Consider the following 19,572-nt stretch of genomic DNA (forward strand, 5'->3'; position numbering starts at 1 on the left):
ATGTTTCATAAAAGAAGCATAATTCCTCGATAACAATAAAAGTATTAATTGTAAGTCCGCGAAGTATAATTAAATACCTATGTAATTATGGACGTAGGATAACGTTTTATAGGATATAGCATTCTCGTGTATGAAAATAAATTCAAATTTAAAAATTACTCACTTCTGTTTCCTCGAGAAATAAGACCTCCACCTTCTGAATTACACAATGTTACAGCAACGGTGGAACACATCATCCTACAATGTAAAAAATAATCTTGCAATTTGTTCAAATTTGTTAAAGTTTGTATTGTACGAAACGATGTCTGTTAGTGACAATATGTTTCATAAAAGAAGCATAATTCCTCGATAACAGTAAAAGTATTAATTGTAAGCCCGCGAAGTATAATTAAATACCTACGTAATTATGGACGTAGGATAACGTTTTATAGGATATAGCATTCTCGTGTATGAAAATAAATTCAAATTCAGAAATTACTCACTTCTGTTTCCTCGAGAAATAAGACCTCCACCGTCTGAATTACGCAATGTTACAGCAACGGTGGAACACATCATCCTGCAATGTAAAAAATAATCTTGCAATTTGTTCAAATTTGTTAAAGTTTGTATTATACGAAACGATGTCTGTTAGTGACAATATGTTTCATAAAAGAAGCATAATTCCTCGATAACAGTAAAAGTATTAATTGTAAGCCCGCGAAGTATAATTAAATACCTACGTAATTATGGACGTAGGATAACGTTTTATAGGATATAGCATTCTCGTGTATGAAAATAAATTCAAATTCAGAAATTACTCACTTCTGTTTCCTCGAGAAATAAGACCTCCACCGTCTGAATTACGCAATGTTACAGCAACGGTGGAACACATCATCCTGCAATGTAAAAAATAATCTTGCAATTTGTTCAAATTTGTTAAAGTTTGTATTATACGAAACGATGTCTGTTAGTGACAATATGTTTCATAAAAGAAGCATAATTCCTCGATAACAGTAAAAGTATTAATTGTAAGGCCGCGAAGTATAATTAAATACCTACGTAATTATGGACGTAGGATAACGTTTTATAGGATATAGCATTCTCGTGTATGAAAATAAATTCAAATTTAAAAATTACTCACTTCTGTTTCCTCGAGAAATAAGACCTCCACCTTCTGAATTACGCAATGTTACAGCAACGGTGGAACACATCATCCTGCAATGTAAAAAATAATCTTGCAATTTGTTCAAATTTGTTAAAGTTTGTATTGTACAAAACGATGTCTATTAGTGACAATATGTTTCATAAAAGAAGCATAATTCCTCGATAACAGTAAAAGTATTAATTGTAAGGCCGCGAAGTATAATTAAATACCTATGTAATTATGGACGTAGGATAACATTTTATAGGATATAGCATTCTCGTGTATGAAAATAAATTCAAATTCAGAAATTACTCCCTTCCGTTTCCTCGAGAAATAAGACCTCTACCTTCTGAATTACGTAAGTTTACAGCAACGGTGGAACACGTCATCCTGCAATGTAAAAAATAATCTTCTTGCAGAAAGCGACCCGCTATGAAACCTACCATAAATAATAATATGAAAAATAATAAGTTTACATAAAACTTACTAAATTATCGAAGATATGAAATATTTAACTTAAAATACTCTCAATTAATTAGTAATTTGTAACTCCTCGTAACCTTCCATTTCTTTTCTTTTTTTGTTTTTTGCATTATTACTAATCTATGCAAGTGGTTGGTACAGGAATACGCGAAACGGAAGAAGAACATAATAAGCGTTTCTTACTTCTTTCTAGAGAGAAGCAGTTTAAAAGTTCAACGCGTCATCAATCGCCGAACAATTATTTCGTTATTTGATTTCTCAAAAATTGTAACGATACTACTACTCGTTGTAATATTAAGATGTTGTTTGTTTCAATAACGATTATCTTTGACTTCCACAAAATTTCGTTTAAACTTCTCAGCTACTTTTTTAAAAGAGTCGCATCTTTCAACCCAACGTGTTATTTTCCTTCCCAATTACGTCGCATTAAAATAGGAAAAAGTTATTAGATATAAAAAGTATTAAGATAGGAAATAAACAGAATTATCACGTTCCTCTTCCATGATCTTCAAATTGAATGGAAAGTCCAATAATGTAAATTATGTATGCCCACGATAAACTCTTTGCACGCCGCTTTGCATCTTTCAACGTCATCCCTCGCTCGTATAACAAGAAGCCTACGTTCGCCAAAATCATTCTTGCGACGCGCGAAACCAGACGAATATCGTTCGAGAAAAGACACGAAGAAGATATAAGAAGAGATTGGAAAGATATTTTCGTCGACGAAGAGACCAAGACTCGTTTCGTTAATTGCCTTTATTCTTTCACGATTCCATCACCCTTTCTCCCTTTCCTTGTTCGCAAAGCTGTTCAACGAGCTTTCTCCAGAAAACGAGTTTTGTCGTTTAATTTCGAAGAAGAGGCGTACGAAGCCAGGCGAAAATTTGACCAAGTTTTGCCAAGCATTCGCGAAATTCGTTACGTTTTACGAGAGGCAGCCGAAAGACTCTTGCGGTCCGCCCGATATCCTCCCATTAATTAATTTACGTAATCAAGTTACGCGGCAATTAAGGCACTTACGTGGTTACGTGCCCTGAGCATTCTCGATGCCGAGGTAGGAAATTTTGTTCGACGTAGAAAAGTATAACGTGCCGAGAAATGTAAATAAAAGAAAGAGTTTTTATGATTTTCTCTTTTTATATCTTTCGTACTTTTATTTCTACGTCCCTTTTACTTGCGAAGAAACTTTTATTCTTCCGAGAGAATTTGAAAGACAGTTGTCTGAAATTACTTGTTGTTTCTTATTTAGTAACAGCAAAGAGGGACTCTCTGCTTTCAATTTTGTACTTTGCCTGCTTCTGTCAATGGAACGTATCTATCTTTCTTCTTAACAATTATTCGAACAACAATCGCTGGGAAAATATTCTTTACGATTATATAGTTAATTTGTAAATGGATTTTAGTACACATATTTATGATACATCGGTTATTCGATATATCGAAACTCGATGTTACGTATCTAACGAGTATCTGGTAAAATTTATAAAAAGAAATATTTCAGACGTGCGAGTTACATTTTCTTTGCGCATCACTCTGTTAACATCGATGATTCCGATTATTTTGATTCGCCAATTTATTCTTAACGTTTGTGTGCCTTGAATTTCTTAAAACCACTGAAATATAGTCCACGCATTATCATTAAAAAAATTTGCTTTATCAGCTGTCACGGTGTTCTTGGCTACTTTTTGCGTTACGTATCGATGAAAATGTAAAACGGTTACTTTAAAATTGAAATATCATCTTCGTAGACACGATAACGTGTCTTTTATAATTTGAAGTAACGCAATGAAAATATTGAATCGACAAACGTACAGATTTCTTTTTTTTTTTTTTGTTTTTTCAAAAATCCGAGCACGTGCTTAAAGGTCTATTTGATGAATCTATGAAATGTTGTGTCGTTAATCGCGACGAACGTTTCGAGTAATTTCGATATATTTAGAATATTGTAGACGGATCGATCGAATTTGTCAAAGTTCGCTGACGATAAGCCGATATCCTGTATAAAAGATTAATAACGCGGCCTGATGAATAATGCGATAAATAATGTTAACAAGTTGCCGTGATTTCCATAATACAGAATTTTGTAATGTAATATTCAAGAAATTACCGGATATCAGTATTTGTTTATTTATTTAGCGACCTGTTTGTCGAAGCGATGAAATACACGTAAAGCAGCGTGGCCGTGGCAGATACGAGGTTACAATCCGAAGTAAAAACAATAGAAATGGAACGGAGAACAGAATAAATTGAAACGAAGCAAACTGATGAAATAGGAAAGAGGGAAAAACTAACAAGAAACCAACGATAAACGGTAGATGAATTGTTCTAACGGAAATTAAATCGAACGAATATGAAATGTAAAAGAGATACAAGAAGATTCATTAAACGATCAACTTTCTATTTTAACTTTCGCTTATTCTAAACATAATTTGTTATTCTGACTGATCATTTAATACGTAATCCAGTTTCCATATTATTTTCTTTCCATAAAATGATGTAATCTATGTAGACTCTCAAGAATTTCACATTCACCGATAAGTTTACGTTGCTTAGTTCGATCGTATGTCGAAGATACTACGTGCACGTACGCCCATCTATTCAACGTTTAAATTTTATTTATTACGTTCACATGCAACAACCACGTTGATCCCAAAAACCTTGAGTCACCTTCTACTCGATCGTGTGCTTGTCTATCGGTAAAAAGTATCTTAAATCGGAAGAAAATACGAAAGAATCATTAACGACGTTGTTAACTAAAGTTATAAAGCAATAAATATAGTAAAGTAATAAATCGTGAAATATCTGTTTATTTATTAAAACAAGAAGAAGATGGAAACGTAAAACTGCTAAAAGCGTAGTTACGGCGAACATCTTAATTAAATGTTAGAAAAGAAGCTGTATAGGACATAACGTTTTTAATTTTTCGTTAGCGTTGCCTAACGAAATTGCTTCCAGTTCATTTTCTATATCTCCGTTTCAACGAACCAACTTAATGAAAGTGCGCGATAATGGTTGATAATGGATTCTATTTAGATAGATACGAACTTGAGGAAACTTCCTGTCAGAAGACGTACACAGTACGAAATTCCTATAACAATCGTACCGTGGCTGACCGTAATTGTTCCCATTAATAATCCGTTCGTGTAAGTTACACGATGCAAGCGTTCTACAAAAGCATCGACGACCGCGTAATTCGAAACAGGATATTCGCGTGACGATCCTACCCGTTACCTCCTTGCCATTACAGCTTGCTTAATTACTATTATCGCGACAACTACCGGTATTTATCTTCTATTCCCATGAACTATGTTTCGATTCTAATGTTTATCGAACCAATGGATCGATATTCAATTTTGCAACGCGCGATATCGCTCGGTTTGCGATACAACGCGAAAGTTTAAAACATACACGTAACTGTGGCAATAAATATGAGTTTACAGCGAATCGACAATGACGTAAAATACGTTCACGCGGAACGCTATACGAGTTATCGTTGGCAATCGCGACGGATCGGTATCGTTATATATTAGTTTTGTACGCTTTGCTCTTGTAGAATTAAACCGATGTCACGTATATAACGGGAGATCGATGAAGTTTGTATTAACTGACCATCGAGAGGCACATGATTGTCGATTATGTCTTATCTTTGCGAGATATATGGTCACATTGGCGCAGCTTGACAGCGAGTCTCCAGAGGATCGAGGTTTTACGGCTGTTACCTACCTCGTCAAACTAAATATATAAAATCCAGTTGCATCTATCAAAACTGTGAGAATACGAAACTGCTTGAAAACAATGCATCGACGAACCTCCTAATTATCAAATAATAATCGTCGACAACGATTCTCATTGAACGGCGTTCGGTTATCGAAGAATAATTGCGATCGATGAAACGAACCTGCAGACTCGAGACTTCGCGGCGCGGATTTCCACGTTCGCGTTCTATCGCCGCGTTGTTTTTAATGCAGCCAATTTACAGAACTCGCAGGTGCCCTCGAAGAAAGCCTCGAAAAGCATCCGACGCTAATTGGACCCTTCAGATATCTGCTTTGAATAATTACCAAGCGTCCGTCTTCGAATTATTCGCGCGGATGCCACCCCCTTTTGCTCTCTTGGTTCGTCCCTCCATGTTTTCTTTTTTTATCTAACCAACCAGATGATATTTTATTCTTCTTTTCTGCTTCGTTTCAAACGGTGGCTCGGTTCTTTCATCCGACTCGAATCCGACAAATTGGTAAGTACATTCTTCTTGGTGTTTCTTTTTGGTATAGTCGCCGGTGTGTCGAAGCGAAATTTTTAAACCGCTTCCAACGATCGTGATCCATAGGAGTAGTACACGATTTCCGGCTTGCTAAACGCGCGTTCCAGTTAATCCCTCGACGATGAAGTTCCACCAGATAAGAGAATTTCTCGTTCGAAAAATTATTTTATTTTTTCGATGTCTAGATTTTGTAAACCGAATATCCTACGAAGCAGAGATCATATCGTTTGCAAGGCTGGTTACTCGCGTATGTATAGCTTTTCAAGTCGATATATCGTTTGCAGTAGAAATTAAATTATCTTTTGTACCAACACCGTTTAGCATGTTAGTATTATGTTACTAATGTATACTCTGGGATATACGTAGTATTTATTACAATTTTGTTTCGTAAAATTATCATATTCCTCCCGATTTAAGTTTCAAACTTTCTTCTGTCCGATCACCTACGCATAAAATTTAACAAAAGGTAAACAATTTTAATCGCACGAGAATCCGCGAATTACTCGTGAAAAAATACGAAGTTTGTATAGCATCGAATGAGAAGTAAGAGGAGAAGAATCTGTGTACTTAGTTGTTAGAACGTTCTGTTCGACATCCTAATTGCCTTTAGAAAGCGCATTGATCTCTTTTCGATCAAGTATCCTGCTAGGTACTGAATCGATGAGCGAACGAATCGCTCGAGAAATCCTTCCTGCTCGAAGAGGCAACTTTTTCCAGGAACGAGAAATTCCTCTTTCATCTCGCTGCCCATTTATGGCGTTTCAGCCAGTTCGCAGTAAAGGTAGCGATTCGTCATTACGCTTCCGTAAAGAAAGAAACATGGTTTATATCGAAGCGATATTGCTTTTGCTAAACCCAAAAACAATCGCGAAAATACGTAAATTACGCCATACTTTCGGTTTACGTCAATTTATTCATGAAATTATTCTCGCGTCGCGTATTTCATTGATCAAACGTTGCATTACGAAATAATATATGTAACATATGTTTTGTTTAATGAATACATCGTTTTGAAAAACCCGGATTAAACGAATCTTATTACTATGGGATACGTAATTTTATTTATCGCGATACCATTGAACCTGAAACAGATTTCAGTATATTATCAAATTACATTTGCTAGAATTGTTAAAGTTTTACAAATTCGAATCTGTAATTTTGAGAAATTGTTCGATATGCGTGTAATATAATACTTCAAAAATATTTAAAAGGGAAGCAGAATTAAACATTTTTTTTCTTTTTTTCTTTTTTGTCACTGTTCGTTTTGTCCCACCGTGACAGCTGACAAACGTATAGTTCGTACGAAATATGAAATCCATCATCAAAGAATTCAAAATAATACATTTACACTAGGACACGCGACATTTTTATAAATATTAATATTTCGTAATAATTTGATCAAAAAAGAAACACGAGGGAAGTATACGGCAAGACGATGAATTTCAGTCTGTCTTGCACGGACGTTACGACGTTTTCGCTACTCTGTTTCAATTAACGGCATATTCGATGTGCGTTCGGCCGCGCGCGACCAATTAGATTTCAAGTGAAGGCTCTTCACCGTAGACGTCCAGGCAGCATCAATTGTCGCATAAATTTATTGGACGCTGATGGCCTCGCAACCGTGCAATCGACTGACACCAATTTATGACACCGCCGCGGTAACCGACCGACTGGCAAAACCGGAAACGGTATCGTTTCATCCCTGTAACGCTCTAACGCTTCCACTTATCTCTATTTTCACATTAAACGCGACACCCATCCAAATCGAACGCAAATTTCAGTTCGAATTTATTTGATCGATCGAAACGGCTACGTCTTTTATCACGCACTGCTTCTTGAGGATTATATATTCGTCTACTTGTACGAGAATCTGTATTATTATTAGTACAATTAAGATAGTGCAAAGTTTTTTAAAACGCGTGACAATTAGATGAAAATTAGAAAAAGTTCCAACATCTTTTTTTACGACAGTAAACTATTAATAGCTAAAAATTAATTCGATCTATGCGAAGATAGTTTCTTTGTCAAATTAGCCTAAGTAATTCAGATTTCAGAGTGTACACAACGTACAGAACAGCAAATGTCTTTAAGATGTCTGTAAGACGTCTTCATAGCACCTGCAGCTTCTCATTACGAACACCTATGTACATTCCATGAGTGTTTCACGCCCATAACTATCTGGTTCCATCTATTCCTATCCAAAGTTTCAAATCCAATCTGTCAAACGAACGCACATGACAAGATCCTTCGATGTAGCCCTTAGACGTCCAGTAGTTGAAGTTTCCATCAAGGCGTTGGATTTACAGAAATTGCGCCTTGCACAGGCAACGATATCGTCGACAATTCTATTTCGGTTAATGGCCATCGATGACGAGGAGCAATTAAATTAGCGCGGTTTAGGAAATGCGCGCCAGTGTGTGTGAAATAGGGGATGACCGTGTGGGCGGTCGGGGTCGGAGGGTGCGAGTATAAATTTGGGGTAGGCCTGGTAGTGGTAGCATGTTTCAAACACATCTGTGCCACACGGCCATGTCTCCTCTCGCTCTCCAACCCTCCTATGTTTCCTCTCTTCCTCGCTCTCTCTCACTCTCCGTTTATTTCTCATCGAGACTCCGCTATACAGGGTGTTTCAGAAATACGTGACGAGACTCAAATATTTTATACAATAATTTACTAATAATGGAGAATAATGAAACAAGGTAATAGAAATACGATGAAAGTATTTGGACATCTACCATAAAGTACGTAAAAATATTTCATGTCAATTATAAAAAAAACATTTTGAAATTTCATTGCCACTATAATAAGACACGACCATCAGCACTGTGTTGCTATAATTTGATACCGATCTAGAGACGTATCTAAACGTCACGAGATTTTTACTGCAAACGTATCTAATAAAAGATTAGTAAACGGCACGAGTAGTTGTTTCAAATAATCGAGTACGATAAACGTGAAAGATGTAACTTATTGATACAAGGGACAATTGACTGCTGAGATACTTCAGTGATCTCTGCTGAATATATATTTGCAATGAATATCTTATAACTTCCATGTATATTTTCAAATTTGTTTAAAAATTTTACCGACGTAATCAGGATAATCGAGTCCCGTTGCAGTACTAATGAAATTCGAAACGTTTCGTGTAACATATTTTTGCGGCAAACGTTCAAACATCATCCTGAGCTACTCTATACGCGATAGAACGTTCGTTTACACGAATTTCATTTATTTGAACAAAAATTTTAATTACTGCAGACTAAACGAACCCTTGCCGGTCGAATCCACTTCACGATATATTTTAACGCTCGTGTTTGTCAAGTTGCTGTGGCCAACATTTGGCCATCTATTTCTGGAACGCCTTCTACATGCACTTGCCCCTCTTTCTTTCTCACCTTTCATTTCCCTTCCACCTTCGTAGTTCCACCCTCTCCATCTGTCTTCGTCGTTTTACCTGTACCGTCTAAAAAGCGCACAGTTTCTATATTCGTCCCATTTTATCCGGTCGAACGCGCGTTACCTCCATCTTCGTCAGACGTTCGCGGTCGTGTTTCGCCCCTATCACGAGAAGCCTCGTAGTGCCAAACCGGAATCGACCTGACGCTCACCGTAGCCGATTACAAATCTGACCAATTAGGCGCACACTGTGCCCGCCGGATCCGAATTGGCGGCCGTTTCGTATCGAAGGAGGCGCCATCACCGATCACCCACCGATCTCCCGGTGGGTCGGCTTTAATGACGCAGGTAACGTCATTAAACGACAGAGCGGATATTGCGTGCTTGGCTCGAGATCCCCACGAAGTACAGAAAAAAGGTTCTGCTTTGACTTTCGCTCGTATATTTTCGTCGTACGATCGGCTCGTTAAAGGGATCGGTCGATACGAATTACCACGCACGAGTTCCGTAAGAAGTTTGAACGCAATTGGCGATGCTTGGCGAGCGTTACAACGATATTCGATCGACGATCCGCAATCGTAAAATTAAGAGATTAAGCGAGATGAGAAGGCGTACAAACAACGTGTAACGCACGAGCGATACGCGGTACCAAGAATCGTGACATTTATTTCAAAAGGGAAACCATAATACCCTGGAGAAACATTTATCACAGGATAAATTCGCAAATGGTGTATTCTTTCTCGGAACGTTATACACTTACGACGACTTAACCTCGTAGTAATTATAGTTGACGTGGAGAGCAACACGAGTAACGTGCATTGTAAAGACAGTGTGTAACACGAGAATCGCGTAACAGAATTCCTTGGGTAGCGAGTGTACAACCGTCAAGAAGGTTAGGAACCCTTGTTCGCAGCCGAATAAACGAGCTGCACGACTATTCAAGAATTCCATCTTGTTCTGTCAACGACGATAAACTAATTTCCAAGACATCTAGACTTTTGTGTCTCCCGTTTCTCTACCCAATTCGCGCTTTCGAAGAATCTTCATTAAGCTTAACGAGGTGTTTCACGATTAACGTTCTTGTTTCGAACAGGGAAAGTGTACCTTTACTTGGAATCGTTGATTACGCAGTTATTAATATCTTAAGATCGAGGCTTGGTTTTTTGGCCAAATCGAAATTAGACGGGAATAGATAATTGACAGAAGGTTATCCTACGCTCGGAAATACGTTGCGAACGAATAATAAAGTTTCGTTGCTCCTGTTTTCGAGGAAATAGAATTTGACTATGTTAGTTAAGAATTAGCTCGGTGCACGTGTATCGGGCCAATTTTCAAATTTGATCTTCTCCGAAACGAAACGTGCTACGGAAAGATCGTATTCTACATTTTCGATTTACTTTTACATGCAAAACAAGCATCGATTTTTTATCGATTATCTGCTCCTGTCGAGCTGCGAATCAAGCAAATTTACATCTATACTTGGCAAAATTTTCAAACTCAATTTTCTCAAAAACGAACCTACGCGATATCGTTATTCTTGAATGAATTGTGGACCACTCTGTATACTCGTACAAGAAAACAACAATTACGAGTAACGCTGATTGTAAGACAACGAGGTTACAGAGACGATAAAATAATAAAACAAAGAGACATTTATCTTTGGAACAATGCTATTTATTCGCTTGTATATAGGTACTTTATATCTTGGTAATACGTTTGTTCAAACATAGTATACGGTATCGCGGGTCCATTATGTTAGGAAATATAGACATTTTAACAAATAGCGATACCATGCATCGAAGCGTAATCAAAAAGTAATATGTGTAACGACCGCTGTACAAAATGTCACATTGTAAAAATGCTAACCACGACATAAAACTAGCTGTAATATAGCCAACTCGTAAGTTTCAGAATTGTCATAGCCGAAGCCAGTAACTTCCACGATCGAACGATAAGAATATTTATATCCAGGCACGCAATCCGTCACGCGTGTGTTAATACGTTGCAACAATCTCTTCGAGTAGTAGTTAACGCGTTGGCTGTCACACGCGATCAACGGAAATAAAAATAAATACAAATTCTTATCGATGTAATTACGAAATCACCGTTACCGGTTCGAAGGCCATAAACGTCGAAAAACATGTGGCGTTCCTACGTGTAAGAAAATTCCACCTTACGTATAACTATACATATCGCTGTATTACTACAACTATATCGAAATTCTTATCGCAACGCGTTGCAATGCGATACAGCTGTACAAAATGAAACAAACGAATTACAAAAAAAAAAAAAATGTAACGAATACGTGGGTGCGTTTCACTGAAAAAACGCGGACGTTTCGCGTCGACCTGGATTCAATCGACACTGCCCTACACACGGCCCTCTACCCTTCTCAACCATTTCGAAATGTCTTTTTTTCCTTTTTTATTTATTTCGCTCGAATTAACCGCCGCTGTATTTTCTACGAAGCCAATCAGAGAAACAGAGAAATATATAAATATATACAGGTAGAGGAGAAAAGGGGAGAAACGGTGGAAAAAAAGGGGCGAAGAGGAGGCCTGCGGAAAATTCGGATGCACACGCGCTGCCGGGCGACGATAATTTATTATTCGCTGTTGGGCCACCGGTCTCGATCCATACGGGGTGGCTCTGGGATACGTGCAAACGCCGAGGTTTCGAAAGAGGAGAAAAAGAGACCGAGTGGAACGAAAGAGAGTGGGACGAAGAGTGGAAAGAGTGGGAGGGGATACGGGGGTGAGTAGGTTGGGTGGCAGTTGGGCGCTGTTGGTCGTAGCTGGACAGAGGGAGGGGGAGAGGTTAAAAAAGAGGAACAGAGACAAAGGGAAGAGGGCGAGGGAGGAGAAAAATGCCAAAAAAGAGGAACGAGAACGCGCGAGTCGGTGTTTTATTGCCGGCGGATTTGTCGTATTGACCGAGCGTGGGACGGGCTGAGAGGCAGAGAGAGAGAGAGAGAGAGAAAAGGGGTTGTAGAGGTGCAGGCAACGGGGTTGAAAGGCGGAATAGGGGGAGCGAAAGATCCAACAGGAATGGCACAAGTGACACTCGCCTACCGATGGTCGATAAAATCGGCTGATTCCGGTGTGTAGAAATGATTTCGCAAGAGATCGGAGACAGACGATCAACGAACCGATTTCGAGCCGCTTAACCGGTTCGCCAGTGACCCCGTCCCCCCACTGATCAATACGGAACTTCGTTACCTGGCGTTTATTTCTCACCACTCGTTCCGATCGCTGCCACGCGCCGCGATTGAAATGGAAAATCATTTTTCCGCGATAAGTCCTACTAGGAATAGGTTCGGCGTAGCTACGTGTATAGGGTTAACGCGAGTCGCTCGGGGAACGCGAACAGGCGTGGCTGGTATTTCCGGTGGCCGGTGTTTGCCACCTGGACGAGGGTGGCTCGGTTTAATTGGCATTCGTGCTGCTCGATTAAAAGTGTTTCATGGGTGGGGAACGCGCGTTATCGTTTGGTAATTTGTAGTAAATCTTCAACAGGTATGCAGGAGCGGAAAGAGGATGGAAGATCGATCGGCGATGAGGCACGTATGTTTGTTCTGTTGAAGCTATTTGGTTTTAAGTAATCGAGTTAGGCTTGTTTTCGTGTCACGTTTGGACAAATACGTGTTATGTACGAGACGAGATATTTTAAGGAAGATTCTACGATACAAGGTAGCAATCTTCGAGGGGAGAAAGATATTTGATGTGGGTGTAGTAACTTGTACTTGCTCGATAAAGATAAAGACTACATCGATGTAGCAATAACAGCAATTTTTAATAACGAAATTGATCGACGAAATGAAATATTTTTTGACGTAGCAATCACGGCAGTCGTTGCACTCTTTTTTGTCACTGTGGCAAAAATTGTAAAACGACGTATGACAGGTTTATTGTTACTCGCGTTACGGCCACATTCCGACGACCATAGGTGTTTAAAAACTTTCTGCGTCCCTGTCACTGTAACGTATATGACAAGCAACGTAGTTTAGTAAATGAAAACCAGATGCTTCCTTATATTCGTTCTAAATACAAATATAGGTTTTCTCTATCAATACAGCTGAAATACAATTAGAACAAAATCTACGAAAAATCTAACAAAGCAACATTTTCGAGCGTAAATCGCCGATTTTAATGAAACTCATGTACGACGTAGTTGTCGGAAAACTATTGTTAAGGTATAGAGAGGATTTGGAAAAACAAATAGTTTAACATTTATTTACAAATTATTCAGCTCTGAAGGACTCGATAACCTCGCTTGGTTTTTTGTTTTCTTCTGATCGCTTCTAATCGCTTCTAACTGCTTTTAATAACTTCTAACCGCTTTTAATCGCTTCTGTCTCAACTGAGACCTGGACGTCCTTCGACGCTCACATACACTCTCACTCATACGGTATAAATGTACCATCCATTTAACAACTATTCCACGCGTATTTCTTTTTACGTGCTGATATTCACGTTGAACGAGTATAAACAATCCTGAAAATTGAGAATGGAAACCACATTTCAAGAAACGTGTCTGAGATTATTTCCTAGTATGGAACTTCTCTTCGACATAACGTTAGTTAATATCAAAGAGGTGTTGATAGACGATTGGATGTTGAAGAGAGAACAGTCCCAGCAACAAACTCTTTCAATCAACACAGCTCATTCTTACGGAGCTACGACAGTCACACCGTTGCGTAAAATATATTTTCACCGATACATCCAATACTTTCCCTTCGCAAAATCATCCATTTTTTCGTTTCACGCTCGGAATTCCCCCGAAAATCGCCGGCTATAGAAGACAGGCGTTTAATTTTCAAAACAATGCTTATTATTTCTCGTGCACCCGCTACAGGTGCACGGATTGTGAAATCGTCATTTGGTCGACACAAAAGCGGCCAAAGGTCAGCACGTTGAACGACGTATGAAAATTGACGAGGCATAACTGACGTCGGATAGGGGCGCGTCGTTCGCGCCGGAAACCCTTTAGAATTTCAGAGGTGCAGACGATCGCGAGGCGCGGGTGTTATAAAAATTACACGCATTTCCATCTGCGAGCGATACCATCAATCCACAAGTCTCAGGAATAAAAGCAGAGCGGAATGAGTCCCGCTGTGAATCGTCCGTTGATTCACGGTTCGCATCCCTCGGTTTTTGTGCGACCTCGCCTTCTCTTTCTCTTTCTCTTTCTCTCGCATCCCTTCTCGTACTTGGCGCACGCCTTTCCTGCTGTGCTTCTCTCGTTCCCCGGCTGCCCTGCACTCGCGCTTCTTTCGGGACTCGGAGAAAGAGAGATTGAAATTGCGGATTAGAATCTACCTCCAACGAGAGAGACCGTGACAGGGACGAATTAAACAACCTTCGACCCCTGTGCAGGCGGCGAATAGTTCATCCCGTGTTCGAGATACCGGACGTTAGCTTTGTTTTTCAGCAGCAGCCGATTTAACCACCTAACGCTAGGTTTATCGTTGAGAACGGTTAAACCTCAATGGGAAATAAATAACAAAATGCAGATCGTCGTATAACGTGGCTTTTGCAAGATACGCGGGTATCTTTGTATCCTTATAAGGCATCGTAGATCGAATTCATAAAGATGAGTAATAATCGAAAATAATCAGCTAGACCAAAAATAATTTATACCTGTGTGTATCGCGAGAGCGTGCGTTAAGATGTTGTTAAAATATCTTGAAGTTATAAATGAGATTAAAATGAGATTAAATGGTTCCGAGGAAATTTGTTTGAGACTCGATGCGAACGTTTAAACCCAAATACTGTTTCGGTTGAGAGGTAAGAAAATGGAGAGAGAAATAGTGCCTACCTATGTAAAAGATATTCCCTTCGTATAAGCAATTTTTCTGGAAAAAGTTGAGTCGACATTTTTTAAATCGAGTTCTATGCTAAGGGTTGAAATATAATACGATATGAACTTCGTATAGTTTGTTTCCTACCTAGTACACGTGTTTAAAGGATAAACATGTTAGATCGCCCTTTTCAACGTGACAAAATTTAATAAAAAAATTGAATATATATGTTTGAAGAATATGATTCAGTGAAAATATAAAGTAAGATAAAATAAAATATAGCGTAATACAAAATAATATAACGTGATAATATAACGTAGGAATAAAATATATAATAATTGAATCGAACATAACGTCAGCAAACTAAAGACATTTTTTAATGATCGAACGGTCGAATTTCTTGAATAATGCGAACGAATAAAACTTTGATTTTACATGTATTATCCGGAAAGCTTCTCGCAGAGTGCAGAAATCGCGCGTTATTCTGATGACGTCGCAGGTGTTACTATGTTCCGAAAAGGGGGAGTAGAAACAGAATATCCGTCGATATGCAGACGCTTCCACAGATAGTAATGGAGCTGCGACTCGTTAAAATCTCGTGATGAAATGGTATCACGGAAAATACATTTCTAATATCTGAGAAATATGTGTAGTCTGCCAGACGCGACTTCCTGAATATTCTTAAACGATCTTTTTTGTCGGGACTTTACCAATGCATACGAGAGCAAATACTTTTCACAGACATTTTTCGCTTATTACTACCGTGCATAGAGATTCTGCACGTTACAGAAGAAATTTAACGAGTTATCAGTTTGAAAACAGATAGAACCATATTAGAAATTATTAGGTTGCCCGAAAAGTTTCGTTCGTTTCGTAACGAAATAATAGACGCATAATGTTTTTTGTTTTATATTAGTTTATTGAATTATGCACGAACATAATAATAGAAATATAACGAAATGGATCATACCTAATTCGATAAAATAATATAAAACAGAAATTGTTGTTCATCTGTTAGCTTTTGAAACGAAAGAAACTTTTCGGACAACCTAATATTTTATTCGAGCAAAAAACGTATTAAGGAAATAGCTTCGAGAGCTATCATAATTTAGGTACTCAAAAGGAGAAAAGATGTAATTATTTGATACGTTAAGACCTACGCGAAATTGATTAATTATCCAAGTTATGAAATTCTTCGTTCAAACTAACATACTATCTCTCACTATGGAATGTACATATCGTTTTATCAAGATAAAAAAGTGTATTAAAATGACAGATACTTTGAGAAAAAGCCACTGTACACATGCGAAAAAGTGAATGGAAATAGTTGAACGATCGATGAATACTTCAATTTTCTCAAACTTTGTAGGAACGCAGAAATTTGTAGGAATTATAAGGAAGAAAAAATAATCATGAAAAAAACCTAAAAAACCTTTTGCAATTATTTTCAATACCACGGTATTGAAAAACGAGATACAACGATACAAATTGACTTAAAAAAAAAAAAAAAGAAAAAAATAGGAAGAAACTACAAATGAAACGTTGCACTGATGCAACATCGAAACTTGATAAGTTTAATTACAGAATATATCGTGTCCAAGACATCGATACAAGTGAAAAACTCGAAACTGTACACAACGATGATATTGCATGTACGAGGATTATCGTCTACAAAGAGTGAGATTCGAAGTAGCCCGGATTCGAAGTGCTAATTAGACCAGTTGTTCGAACCTTTGCGAGTACACGTTAGCAACAAACGGCGGCGTAGCAGAATGTTGTTACGGCCCATGATAACAGAGTTTGATTCATTTAAAACAGAGGCCTAATATACAGTGGGTTGCATGACGATTGGTTCGATACGCGTGATCAAAGCGGGCCATGTTTATCGGTTAAATCACCCCTGATGCGTAAAAGCCAATTTGGCAATGACCGGCTTTCCTGAAATTAATCTTCGGTCACTCGGATTGACTAACATTCGCCCTCTTGCCCCGGAAGAATGATTGTGCATCGTATAAATGATTAACGGGGACGACTTGCGAAAACTTCAACGATACAGCTGAGTAATTGCTCGGCCGGTAAAGGGATAATTAAAAATAATTACCGTTCTAACGTTCTCCTGCAGCGACAATCAATTAAATAGGTCGCATTTTACGCGCTACATACAAGCACCTCGTTTTCCTTTTTAGTTCTATCCGCCTACTCTGCTTTATATTACCAGCCGCCATTGTGCTTGGGTAATTGGGAAATTTGACGATGAAATATCCAAGATTTGAGTCGAATAGCAATCGCCTTGATTATTTTATTATTTTTTCAGATATAGTACACTGGCTAGAAAAGGTATTTTAAAATACTCGTACTTTTCAGTTAAGCATTTTTTTATTGGATTTTTCATGGCATCAATTTTTTGTTGGTCTATAAAGGTAGCATTAAATAATATACTCGACGTTTAATATACTCCGTTATACTAATATAGTTAATTAGTACGATAACTAGATGATAAATACAATGGTGTGCAAATATTTTTCATGAAACATTCAAAGGTTGGTTCTTTTTCTGTTCAAAGAAGACTTGAAGCTTTAAATACGTAGAATAACGCGTCAATGCGATTCATTAAGAAATTCAATGAATTCGAACCTTTAACGAAGTTATAGAGAATTAAACACAGCTATAATTACAACGAATTAAACACGCCTTTGAATCGATTCTTGGACTCTCTTCGTTTTGTGACAATTTTAACTCGAAACGACTATAACGAAAGGAAGATGGGATTAAAGACTAAACAGCAACATAAAACACAAGATAAAACACCGTTGTTCCAATAATTTCACACGCTACTCGATATCATTGACGTGATTTAAGCAACCAACCGGGATCAATGAATTCGAACGGTTCACGAATCTCTCCTAACTAAATAACTTCGGAGGATGGGCGAAACGTGTCAAAGTAGCGGAATGTCGCTCATTCGTGCAGTTCACCCGAGAATACAAGACGAAAATAGAAACTACGAAAGAAATAAACGCGGAAAGCAAAGAGAAAGTGAAAGAGAGAGAGAGAGAGAGAGAGAGAGAGATTAGAAAGGGAGAAACTCTTAACTCGGTCCCAAGTTCGACTCGAAAGGCTAGAGTTTCCGTCCTCCAGCGGCCATCGCTCTTTAAACGAGAGGCAGAAAGATCTCCGTTCAGCCACCCGTTTCTCGAATACGTACAACCATTCTCGTACACAGCGAAAGGAAAGCACGAGTCTCGGCTGTTCCATATACATGCGGTGCGAGTAAGTACGTGACGTTTTATGACCTAACGCGGCCACTGTGCAACGTTGATTCGATTTTCCATTGCGCAACACACATTGTACTCGTGGAACACACGTTGCGTGTTACCTTATATGTACGATGATGTACGTTAGGCAGAAGTTGCTTTTAAATGTTATCGACTAGACAATAAGCTTGTTAAATATGAGACGTGCGAAATAGAATTCGTTTCGTCCAAGGATGCAAATGTTCGTTGAATTGTTTTAAACGAAATAATAAAATAAAACCTAAATTCTCGGATATGACGACGCTAGGATTTTAAATCAGTGCCATAATTTCTATGAAAGATTTGTTTCGTGGGCTTAGCAGCGATAGATTTTCAATTATTTTGATCGTCACAAAATATCGTAAAAGATCTTACTCGTTGGAGAACCTCGAGACGGTGACCGAACACTTGAAATCAAAACTCTAAGGATTTTTAAAGAAAAGAAAGGAAGATGCCGATATACTTCTAGGGAAAGACAAAAACGTTAATTTCTTAATAAGTACGATAAATTTTGTAACTCGTAACGATTACGTTGTACATTCGTACTTGAGAATTGTCAAGTTTTCAAGTACAAAAATTCTAAGAACTTCTTAGAAATCGCTGCATCGCTGTCGGAAAATTACTTAAAAGTCATTACCTTTACGATTCTCGGAAAATAATTAAACAATCAAGCAGCTTTTTTTCAATATCAATCTGTTCGATATAAGGTTACAAATTGTCCGGAAGACTTTCACGTTTCACCGTATGCACGATGTAAACAAATTCCAGGTTACCACCACCGGCTCGAGCAATGGCTGCTCGTCGACATGAATTGGAACCAATTTCAGCACTGAATACGCGTCACAATTTGGATCGTACGGTGCAACCGTTTAAAATGTCTCCTGTACGTACGTAGAATGTATACATATACATATATACGAATATATATATATACACACAATACAATATATAATACAATATAACACGGGGAGCCATTTCATTCTGTCTCGAAGCGAGGCAAAATACGCTCCGTCGGCTCTCTTTGTGAAAAGAATTCACTTTGCATTTTTACAGTTTCGCCAGGGAAGAAGAAATCGACGCGAGATTACTCTTCGAAGGGATATATCCTTCAATGGCGGTTGCAGCCTTTTTTTCATTCGCTCTATCCGACTTTCCAAGGCTTCGTCGTTCTCCTCTCTTCGTCATTTAAGGCACTCGTCTCTTCAACGATTCAAAT

This window comes from Bombus pascuorum, chromosome 1, assembly GCF_905332965.1.
Source record: "Bombus pascuorum chromosome 1, iyBomPasc1.1, whole genome shotgun sequence".
Lineage (NCBI taxonomy): Eukaryota > Metazoa > Arthropoda > Insecta > Hymenoptera > Apidae > Bombus > Bombus pascuorum.